The 12113-nt window shown below is 34.0% G+C and overlaps 1 long non-coding RNA gene across 1 annotated transcript; it reads left to right on the plus strand.

Moving 5' to 3' along the window:
- The first annotated feature begins 8618 nt into the window (after positions 1-8618).
- LOC114144419 (uncharacterized) lies at positions 8619-9019 on the plus strand. Its single transcript, XR_003595486.1, has 2 exons — positions 8619-8787; positions 8880-9019. It is a non-coding gene; the product is annotated as an uncharacterized LOC114144419 (long non-coding RNA).
- The last annotated feature ends 3094 nt before the right edge of the window (positions 9020-12113 follow it).

Consider the following 12113-nt stretch of genomic DNA (forward strand, 5'->3'; position numbering starts at 1 on the left):
GATGGAATAAATACTTCCAAAGAGTATTGTGATGCACTGTAAGATTAAAAAAAAAGAATTTCATCTCTTCAGGGTTGTGGGATTCATAAGATAGATTTTTTTTCATGAATTGAAATTGCAGTAAAAGAGTACATTTTGCAAGGAGAAAGATTAAATGAACGCCTCCTTAAGCAAACACCGCAATCATACACTTGACTGGAAATGAGCACAAATACTTTTTTGTTCACTGAAAAGACAAACTAGTCGGTGTTTTTCTGTTATAAATCATTACGTGTCCACTCTTTTTCTGATTATGTAACTGCAGTTGTAATCTTTGCTTACACTAATTAATACAGATAACCATAAAAAGCAAGGAGTTAAAAGCACGGCTAAGAGAGTATCCTGAGGTCTCACTGGCGATTTGCTATTGATATGCCTTTTGACTCAAACTGAAACTAATGTTGGGCTTTTGAATGGAAAGAAATGGAGGTAATTATAAAATGAAGAAGTGTAGAAATAGGCATGTATTGAACCCTGAAGAGGATCAGAGAACATCCAACATCCTTTTATGATGGTCTGGTGAAGTTGCGATCTGAATACTAACATTGAATTCAAGTATGGCATAAAAGATCATTTATCTTATGATACTCTCCTTATTCGACATATAAACTAAGCTAAGAACCAAACAGGTAGACCTTTATCTAAAGGTTTAATCATTGTGATTGATTAGAGTTCAGTGCATTTTTGACACTACAGATAATCTTGTTACCGACATTTAACTTTATTTTGTTAAACACAAATACATTTTAAATATTCAAAGACTGCCATATGAATAACATGATTTTTTTTAACAATATGGAAGTTGTGGAGAGTGACTAAATTGACAGTGTGTGACAAAGTATGCACACCTAATAATAACAGGTGCCAGCCATGAGTATCAGCCATTAAATGAGTCATCACATGTGAGATGATATCATATTTAGCAGCAGTGAATGATGATGTCTTTGCCCACAAGGTGAAACTCTACAAATATTCAAAGGTACATGATGGAAGAGGTTTTTTTGTCAATACTGTTCCTCAAGATGGCAAAAATTTGTTTTTTATTATTTTAAAAAAAAGCAATCACAGCGTATTGTTGGGTTTTTTTACACTAAAAACCCAACTCAGTCCAATGATATTAAGATTTAAATGTATATTAACTTTCACTTTTATTTATTCAGGTAAATCTCATTTGGAAGTTTGGTCTTATACTTAAGAGTGACCTGTTTTATATAAATATACAAAACAACATGTTAAAAAAAAATAACATAGTCACTATAATTCTTCCAACTAAATTAACTGAAAGAACACAACTCAAAATAAAATAAGATATATGCAATAAAATATCTTGAGCAGGAGCAGACATCTAATTATGCTTTCTTCACTGTACTAGTTTAAAAAAAACAGAGGTTCAAATAACCTATACAGCTTTTGGTCCTGCTGTAGTTTGTTCTAAGTAAAACTATCTTTATAATAAAAGCCTTTTTTCCAAGTTGTATATGACCATGCATTTGGCACTGAGTATCTTTACAGCTTTCAGGTAATTCATTATTATATAAACAAAATAGCAGTGGTCCAAAATGGATCCTTGTGGAACCCAATGTTTTTTAGCTTTCAAAACTTATTCTCGTATTGTGAACTTTAACATATTGTTCTCACTTTTTCATCCTACTCATAGACAGCAAGGGACAGAAGGAACTGTCGGACTATATTAACCTCTGCATAGAGCTTTCATTTTAAATCCCAGTAATGTTTGAAACATAAATTATATTATGTGCCTCTGTCCTCAGAGTTTAATTAGGGAAAGGATGCTGCCCCACTGAGAAAACAGAGACCTCTAATTGGAGAAATGTTTTGTTCTTCTGTTGCTTGTTATTATAAAGGGTCTAAAATCATCAGTCATGAAATATTTCAAAGAAAAGAATGTATTACTTTTATGTTCTTTGTTGAAAGTATTGCCTAAAAACAGAAAGAAAGAAGCAGTTCAGAATTGGTTCTCACTGTCAAGTATCACCGCAGTGGAGTTGATTCCCAACATTACTTGTGTGTGTTTGTCTATACCATTTGCAGTGGGTCTCATTACCTAGCAGGGCTAAGGGGAGAGATGGTTCGAAAATCCTCCAGGCATTAATTGGAGCTTTGAGGAGCTTAATCAGCTGCTGTTGCAACTAAAAGCTCCTATGTTTGACTTGTTTCACTTTTTATTCTCTTTCTGTACTTATTTTTTCCTGTGGGATTTTCTTTTTCTGGATTTTGGGGAAACTTTCAAAAGTCAAATAATGGAATCACAACTTTTTATCATTATTATTATTTGAGCCAAATTCCCGTCTCTGATTGTCATTTTTAGGCACATAATTGACAGATCAAATTATAATTGCCTTTGACGTGAAGTTTTCTGTCTACCATCTGAGGAATTCTCGCAGTCAAAATCACAACATTGCAGTTCCTGTATTCATATGGTTATTACACAGGCCAGGCATAACAGACAGCAGGACAGGAGCTCACTTCTGAGTTTGTCTGTTTTCTGATGGGAGTGTCTGATTCGGAGAAGGTCACTGTTCATTTTTACCCTGGCTATATGAAGTCTGCCTGCTGTTTGCTGGGAACTTCATTCCCAGCAAACGTCAACAGTATGTGCCTGCCTGGGGGAAGTGGATTATTTTATTACTAAATCAAATAATGTCTGTGTGTATCTAGCCCTGTGTCTGGGTCATCACATTATAAAAAAATAGTTTTGATCGTTTCTCACAGAATGTCACAGGGAAAAATAATATTGTGTAAAAACTGTAAATATTATTTCTAGTTGTAGAGGAACTGATTTTGGGAAAACAACAGAAGAAGAAAAACGTTTCTGTTTGAAGAAGAAGCTACATCATTCAACACTGAAATCTTCCCTGGTTGCACAAAACTTTTTTGTAGGATATCTTTTACATTAGGAATGCAATATTAACATTTTTAATGTGCATTTATAACACATTCGTCCTGAACAATTCAGATGTAGCTTGGCTGAAATAGCTGTGTTTCCATTGACCATAAAATTGTGAAAACTGGAATTACAAAAATGAATTTGCTTCATGGAAACATGGGAATTTCAAAAAAAAAAGCTTGTTTGTTGATTAAAAGTTTTTCTACCTACTACGGAAACATATTTTTCAAATCACACGAGTGACATCATTTTGCATACAGCATAAATTGTTTTGTGTTGTTTTTGCCGTGTAGTAAAAAACCTCATGCTACATTAGACATATTCACCTTATTAGGTATTGTACATAGTTGAGGTCCTCCTCAAGGTGCTTATAGTAACTCAGCAAGGTTTATAATTGTTTCAGTAGTTCCAAATTATTCAACTTTGCTCTTTCATCATAAGTTTGTAATTTAATAATAAAAACTGTAATAATGGCGTTAAATTCAAGATTTTATATAATCATTGATAAGCTCTGACATTTAAGATGTATTTCCACTGGGCTGTACTTTACCTTTATCAGATTTTTTTTTGTCAGTGCTAGAAGCACTGTGACCATCATATATGATGTGATGTGAAACTGAATGACTGTCTGTAGGCACTTTCAATTCAACATGTCAAGAGGGTTGAACGTGTGGGAAATAGACAATATTTCACTTTGGCGTATAACAAATTGCATTGAAAAAACAAATATTGCTGTCTATAAGTAAAAATAATTTTAATAGTTCCTGTTTAGACTTTTATAAGAATAGGATGTGGTAAAGAAACCATATTTAGTGTTTTATATTTTTCTATATTTAAGTTGAGGACACAATCAAAATACAGATGTCTGTAATGTTTTTTGATTTATTTAGACCAAGGGTCCAGTCCTCAAAATCTACTATTGTGCAACATCTAGATGCATTTCTGCTTCTGCACACCTGAATCAAATTCACAGCCAGGGACATAAGATGCTGATGAGTCATTTGATTCAGGTATGTTGAACATGCGAGTTGCAAGCCAGTATAGCTCTCAAGGACTTGACTTGGGCTCCTCTGATTTAGATGATGAAGTTAATGATATTTTCCAATGCTGTTAATGATACATGGGCCATCATAACTGGGACATTACATAGTGAGTGGTAATGCAAATTCAAGGTTACATTCCCTGTTTTAGAAGAATATTTGTGATACTGATAGTTTCATAACTGCATTTATAATAGATACATTTCAGCATTGTAGGACACCATCTTAATTAAAATGTACTGTGACATATTTATATATGTCTATTACCTCATACAGTCACGGTTCTTGCTTAAGTAGACAACTGGGTAAATGCTGTCTTTGCTGTCCCATAGTACACAAAGCTTACATCCACTCCCCAGACCAAGGTCATTGTGTAAAAGAGTGATATTTAAAGTTGTAAATTAATTTTGTACAGGTTTCACAGCTCGGTATGTTGTTTTTTCTTTTTCTCTCAATTTAAGATGGTCCTAATGCCAGCATCAAAAGTGTTCCTTTTTGGTTTTCAAAGACAGAAATGAAGGTTCTTGAACTGTTTTTGGTCTTTTTGTCTGCCTTGTAGCCGCCATGTGAGAAAGACAAATGGCCTATATCAAAAACAGCAACTGATCTCATGTATCGTAAGTGGCATGGTAAATATGACGTATGTTAAGAAACTGGGACGACATAGATTTAAACTCCTTGGATGAAGAATATGTAAAATGTGCATTACACAATGCTAAGCATTTTAAGACACCTTATTAAAGCCACATCTGGCCTACCTTTCTGACATCATGTTGATTTAGATAGATTTTGGTAAAAGGAGTGTCACATTTACAGTGAAGAAAATCCTTGCAATTGCTTTCTGTTAATGTTGCTATGATAATAGGTTCAGTCTCATAATTATATATAGAATTTATTAATGATAGGAATATAACACCAAAAGACAGATTAAAATTAATATTTCAAACCCACAACCAACTGGAAGGTGAAATTCATCACTTGTGCAAAGCACTTGTTATGTTTGCGTTTATAGTCTGCCACCTTGTGGCGGTGTTGAGTAGTTGCACACCAAGTTGGGGAATACAAAGAGGTTTTTCTGGTACAATTACATTTTATAATAATTGACAATATTTTATTATATTGTAGCTTACTGGCACACTATTGAACACTTTCTTAGCTTTGAGCAGTAGATGTTCCTTATTAGAGATCAAATTTAAAAGCAAATAACATAAATAATCCAATGTTGGTTTTATTTTTAATCAGTTTCTGATGTTTAGCTTTCATCACCAAGCAAAGGTTAATATTGTAATAACAGATACTTTCCCTTTCTGTAATATATCTTTAACTGAATACGGATTAATTGCTTTCTACATTGCATTTAATCTCTGTAGAATGTGTAATAACCAGCTTAATGCAGTTTATTCTTAAATGTCACTCCCACTTATAGAAATAAATGGTAAGACTGTAAAATCATCCAGTGTAAGAATGTTAGTGTCAGTGGTTCACACTAGAAGCAGCTAATAGACTAATAACTTTAGTTTTTACTTCAATAGTTTGTGAACCCTCTCATTTGGTAACCTTAACGATTACTCACTTTGACCCATTTTGGGGTTGAAAATGTGACTTAGTATGTTGGGTAAATCCCATAATCAAGACCTTTTTTGTTAAACCAGCCTATGTCTCAATCTGTTCATATTTGACCCAGTTATTCAAAATAACTCAAATTGGGAGCTAAATACAATCTTATAACAAATGGCAAATTTTTTGCATCAATTCACATAGAATGCATACTTTTGAATTGTAGGAAGAAAATAAGCACACAGGAAAAAACAAAAAAAACAAGCTTGCACTGTCTGGGAGAGCATACGAACTCCCTCTGAGCAAAATAGTTCACCAGATAGCAGCAACCTTTTTAGATTTGAAGCTTCAATCATCAACACAAGCCCAAGGAGGCATCCAATGGAAAAGTCATACTATGGTGATTTTTATATGATGATATTTTTTTTGTAGCACTGTAAGCATGCATGGAGCCTGAAGAGCTAATCAGAGAATGATAACCATCATTAGAGCTAGTTCTATTGAATTAACTTTAATGCATCTCTTTTCCTTTAGCAGTTTCTTTACAAGGTAAATTTCACAGTTTGAAGAGTCAGAATAGATAGTAAATATAAATGTTTTCTGTGCATCTCAGGGTAAAATCTTACATAACCAGCAATATTATTAATACTTATTCAAGTAATATTACAGGCAAAAGCAAATACAGCAAAATCAGGACTTATATAGACAAAATTACTTTCTCTACCAGACACATAATGTCTGACTGCAACTGAAGGTTGAAATTATATGTTGGATTAGATAGTTTAGATTTTTTTTTTCCAACAGTCAAAATGTTCTCTTGCGTGTGGTTTCAACCATTTGGAAAAGATTTAAATAAGCTAAGTTGTACTATATACATTATACACCTACATGCGCTTTCTTTCTTGATATTTTATATCTTTTAGGTTCTTCGGGACTGAATAAATATATGTACTCATCCATCTTAAACTTGTTCAAATCTTTTCATGTTAAAGCCCAAAATTCCTCTTTGTTTTATGAGGATTTTGGGTAACTTTTTATGCCACTGCTGACCACTCAAGCACTTTTAAGGCTATGAGTTTCATTCATTTGTTGTGAATAGGCACTCTATGCATGAACTGAACTGAATAGAAAAGTGTACATATAATAATTCATTTGTCAAACAAACTTCATTTTAAAACGGTCTGCTCCTTTTAAGTTGATCTCTGTATATAGGTCTAAAAGCATTTTACAATTAGATTTGTGCATCAAAATAAAAGCATATAGCTGTTATCCAGCACTATTGAAAACTAATCTACTCATTGATGTGTGTGTGTCAGATAGAATGTGGGGATGCTTCTGAACCCTCACTGATATGCAGATGCTTCTCTGATCACATTCCACATGCATCACTGCAACAAGGCCATTGTTAAATTTGTCCCCTTGACTACTGCGCTGACTTATTGGCAGTGTTGCAGTAAGTGCATCTGCACACATTTTCTCACATGAAACATTTCCCTGCATTATCATATTTCCCATTCTCTGGGTTGATAACTGTGAGTGTGCGGAAAGAAATCAAACACCCAGAAAGCCGATAGACACTTCAGAGATGCTGAAGGAAAGTTGTTGAAACCTAATTGATATTGATGAAATTCAAAGGATATCTTTTCGCAGGCAACTTTTTTTTCTGGGTTAATACTTCGCCAAGAGTAATTTTCCGATCAGAAATACACCACTAGACCTAATTCAAAAAGCAAATGAGCAAGAGGATTAGAAGTGAGGCTCATGCTAATGGTGAAGTAATTTCACTCTCAGGCAGATAGAAGACTCTGCAAGAGGATTTATCCAATCTTCTCCAACTCCTCTGAAATCCTCTTAAATTTATTAGGCTAATATCCCAGGGACTGAAATGATTTTAAATCAGACACTCCAAAACAAAAGTGTGCCACATTTTTATTGTCACATCTTTAATTTTCGCTTTTAGAATATTTATGTAAATATCGCGTGATTACTTAATATAAACAGATTGTGCATAAAATACTAAGATATACCTAAAACGATTCTGCTACTTATAATTTTTGACAAATTTTGTACAATATTTTGGCTCACAACTTATTTCAGTGGTCTTCCTGTTAATTGTATAGTCCTTACTATGCTTTATGAAGTAAAACATAAGAAGGTAGATGTATTTATAAAGTATTTCTTTTTTCCACAGTAGATATTCCAAAATCAGCATGTGCAGACCAACTCCACTGTTATCAGTACAATATAGATTTACTTTTGTTTTAACCTACATTTTGGCTACACTCATTGTCCAGTACGTCTCATTAGCCCTAATTAATTGAAGACTAAGGCTTTCATTGTTTTGCAGAAGCTTTGTTACAGTTATTAACTCCAGCTCAGATAAACCAACAGAGCAACCTAGCAGTAACAAAAGCAGAGCATGGCAACGTATTCAAGAGATAATTTCTCCTTGACTGCTTTTGTTACTCAGATGTTTACCTCTTTCTGACACCTTTTTTCATATTTCAATGGTGAGTGGATATTGAACCTACTACTTGTAGCAGTTTGTCCAGCAGGTAATTGACAATATTAGATTATAAATGTTTTATTCAGGCTGTTCAAATGTTAAATTGACTTTATTAATAGTGAATCAAACTACAAAGAAAGAGAGCAAAACATGATTCAAGAAAAGAAATACTTTACTTGTCTTGGAAGATTAACACTGCAGAATAGGTTCAATGTTTGTAGTGACACATTTTGTTTTCATTTCATCACATATTTACCATTAAAGGTTTTGTGATGTTTTCACCATAATGCTCTAATATTGCCCTTAATGGCAAGAACACCAGCTTCGTTGACCTTGACATCATAAGAAGACAATAAAGAGCTACAATATCTTTTTGTACTATTTAAACTCATGCTTCTAATGAAGTTTGCCAGTATTTGAATTTTGTCTTTATTCTGTATGCAAATCCATGAAAGATGTATATATATCAAACCACCCTGCCAAGTAGTATATTATGGGTGAGATTCTGGTTTCCCCAGTGAACTATTTTGAAGCAGTAAAAGGATTCTGTTGGCTTTGAATGTCTCCAACCTGCACACAGGGTGACAACATCACCATAACAACAGGACAAGGTGGCATTCAATAATAACAGAAAATTACTCTGTGCTCTTAGGGATTTTTTTTTTTTTTTTTTGAGTATTCAGGGATTTTTTCTGCAAATTAATGATTAGACTTCATTAGGTGAAGAGTGAGCTAAAAAAGTAAATATTGATGTTGCAGTCAGTTTATATCTCAAGCAAAAATGATTTTAGAGGATTTCAAACAATGCTTCTTTCTCTTCCTGATTTGATAGAGAATGATGTAAGAAAGGCAAGTGCCTGCCTGCTGAATCACACAAGAGAGAGAGAATGAGCTCCCTGTGAGGAAAGATGACAAGTTTACAATTGTGAGATCAGCATTTCAGGAAAACATCAGAAAACAATTGTGCTCAGCCCTAAGTTCTCTGTCCCATTGGTCTTTGTCCACAGTTCTGTTATTTTCTATGGTTAAGAGTATGAGCAGTAAAAAAAACATGAATAATTTATAAGTTGAGTGGATTGTCTTGCTAAGGTGTTGAAAGGCTTCTGATGACAGAGAAATATACCATGCATACTCTATTCTTTGTTTTAGCTGGACAGTGAATACACATCTTTCTACCTCCTTTCGAGTTTTCAATAATATATTCAAGTATCATTACGTAAAACGTTTTTGAGACAAAAAAAAAAAGGTATCCCTACCTGGCCAAAAATATGACATTTTTGCAAGCGCAGAGAAGTTTAGAACTTCTCGATTTACATAAAAAAAAACGTACAAAGGTAATGGATTCATGGTACGTGTTTCTTAGAATATATTATTCAGACAAGAAACAGCTCTGAGTGGTGCTGAGGAAACACTTTTTAAAAGAAGTGCACCAGGCACAAATATCTAAAACATGATCAATTTTATCTCTGAGCAGATAGTTACTGTATTAAAGAAGCAATCTCAAATAATTTCTCGTCACTATTAGCCTAAATAGAAAATAGAATTTGTAGAAATGAATAATCTCACAATGGTGACTATGATATTAATGTAATTCAGTCAAATGTGTAAAGTGCTGATTGGCATCTATTGCGTATGACATCATCACTAACAATTTATAAGTGCAGTTTATACATTGTTCTTTGGTGTCTTTTTCTTTTACGTTGAGAGTAACACAAAGTGGTTCCAGAAACAACAGATTGGCCATTAAATCTGCTTCAGTCTAATCTGCTGCCATGTGCAGCTCCTGAGAAGAAACTGCAAGGATGAACAGCAGCAACCTAAGAGAAATGACTTAAGCAGAATTACAGGCTGTTGTAAGGACAGATGTGATGTGGAGGAAAAAAACTCAGGCAGCAGTTTCAAATTGCACACACAATTTATTTGAAAACTCTGAACTCTTCTTAGTTTGTAAACAGTCTGCACAGCAATGAAGACTCACGAACGTCACTTGGTAAGAAGATGTTGTTGGTAGTTCTCAGTTCCAGAGTAAAGTCTTGACAGGCTTTGTTGTATGAAATAAACCCTATAGATGTAAAAGCGGAAGTGATCTTTCTGCCCTTCCTGACTTTGTTTAGTAGATTTACATCTATATGATTTCACCATTCATTATTGCCATCTAACTAAACAAATAATGCTCACATGAGTGGAGGAATTATGCTTGCCTTTTTTTCTTTTTTTTTTTAGAATTTTTCATTTTTAAACTCTGGATGTCTCTATTTTCCCTTGCTGAATGTAGTTTATTGGGTTTCAGTAATGTGTGTATTCATGTTTATATTTGAATAAATGTCTTGCAAACCAAATTTAGTTCCTTGAGTTTTATGTCTTCGGAAGGATCTTGGTTGTATATTCACCTCTGCAACATACTTTTATCCTCGGATAAAAGTATGGAAATCATTTTTTCCTTTTATCTCAGTCATTGCGGCATTGAACTGATTTCCATCCTATATAGCAATTGCTGTGGTGCAGACTGTATGGAGGTATACAGAATTACCCTTTTTCAGCCAGAAATAATATAGTACTTCTGAATTACCCTTGATGTGCATCACTATATGTACCTTCAAATCATTCTTTTCCCCCCACAGATGAAAGCAGACACATCATCAAACAGGTTTTGCTTCTGCCTGAGCTGCTTGCATTCATCCAATGGGTTCGTTGGGCTTAGAGTGATATTTTGTGCTAACACTTACAGTACTCTCTGATGTCAAGCACCAAAAAATATGTGACAATCTTGAAATGGAATTGGCCCATTTTTGCTTCAAGTAAATATGATGGAATGCTGCTTTAAAACACTGTTTGGGCACAAGCTTTAAAAATGACTTTTTTTTTGTTAACTAAAGGCACCACCAAACCTTAATCTCTTGATACAAGTGAACATGAAAAATAAACCAACAAGGTTGTGCACTTTAACAATAGATCTGCTTATGAAACAAGTTCTTAATTGTGAAAAATAAAACAAAGGTAAGGAAGAAATACTTTTTTATTAAAACTTAAACACTTATTAGAGAGGAAAAATAAATAAATATGAACTCAAAAACATCTGTGGTAAAAACAACCAAAATCAGAGTATTTTGCAAACCCAGTCCTTGGTCTGGGCTGACTTAGGTAATTTTTCATTCACCACAACAGGTTTAAGCATGTGTCTGATGCTTCTGGGTTAACCTTTCTCCAAGTTGTCGGTAGCTATTGCGCGTTAGCAACGCTTATTTCTGTATATGGGGTCAAATTTCCCACTTTCTGTGTAATATATGATGCAGAATTTTGAACTTTAAATGTGCAGCGAGTGACACTTATAAATAAAATATGTTATGACAGTATTTTTGAGACAAAAAAATCTGTGAAAAAATCAAGCTCCTCCACCTCCCAATAGTGATAGCCTACTATTGTGAAGTTCAGAAACGCACCGCTCCTGGTCAAAAACAACAAATCAGAGTCAGGAGGAAGGTCTTAACGCTGTCAATATCACTTGCTCACACCGAGCTCAATATGCTAATGGTGGAGTAACGACGTACCATTACAGAAAACTGTTTATCCGCCATCGTCAGTGGCCATGCCACCCGCATTCATGGCAGCCTCTCAGGAAGAAGCTATACACAAGCATGATAATTAACAAAAACTAAGGCAAAACATCACTTTATTGCGTTACTACAATAAATTAGCTTTTCAGTAATTCATTGAATATGACTCTGTATCTAAATGTTGGTCAGTAAAATGAAACAGTTTCACATCAGTCAATCAGTTAAAAATGAAAATAGATCACATTGATATCCATCCTGCTCAGAAGTTTTGCAATGCAAGAGAAAGAACTCAAAATCCAATTTACTTTGCAGTAAAGACACAGCAATTGTTGCTATGATGTAAACATCCATCCCAAGTAAATATTCACTGACTGCAGCAGAACACACCAGCCTCCACTAAGCTCATTCAACAAATTTGACACAATTGGCTTAAACCTTCAAGTTAGAAGAGACTAACATCAATCATACAATAAAATAAATGAAGTGTTTCACTTGCCACATAAATTGTACAT

This window comes from Xiphophorus couchianus, chromosome 5 (genome assembly GCF_001444195.1).
Source record: "Xiphophorus couchianus chromosome 5, X_couchianus-1.0, whole genome shotgun sequence".
Classification (NCBI taxonomy): domain Eukaryota; kingdom Metazoa; phylum Chordata; class Actinopteri; order Cyprinodontiformes; family Poeciliidae; genus Xiphophorus; species Xiphophorus couchianus.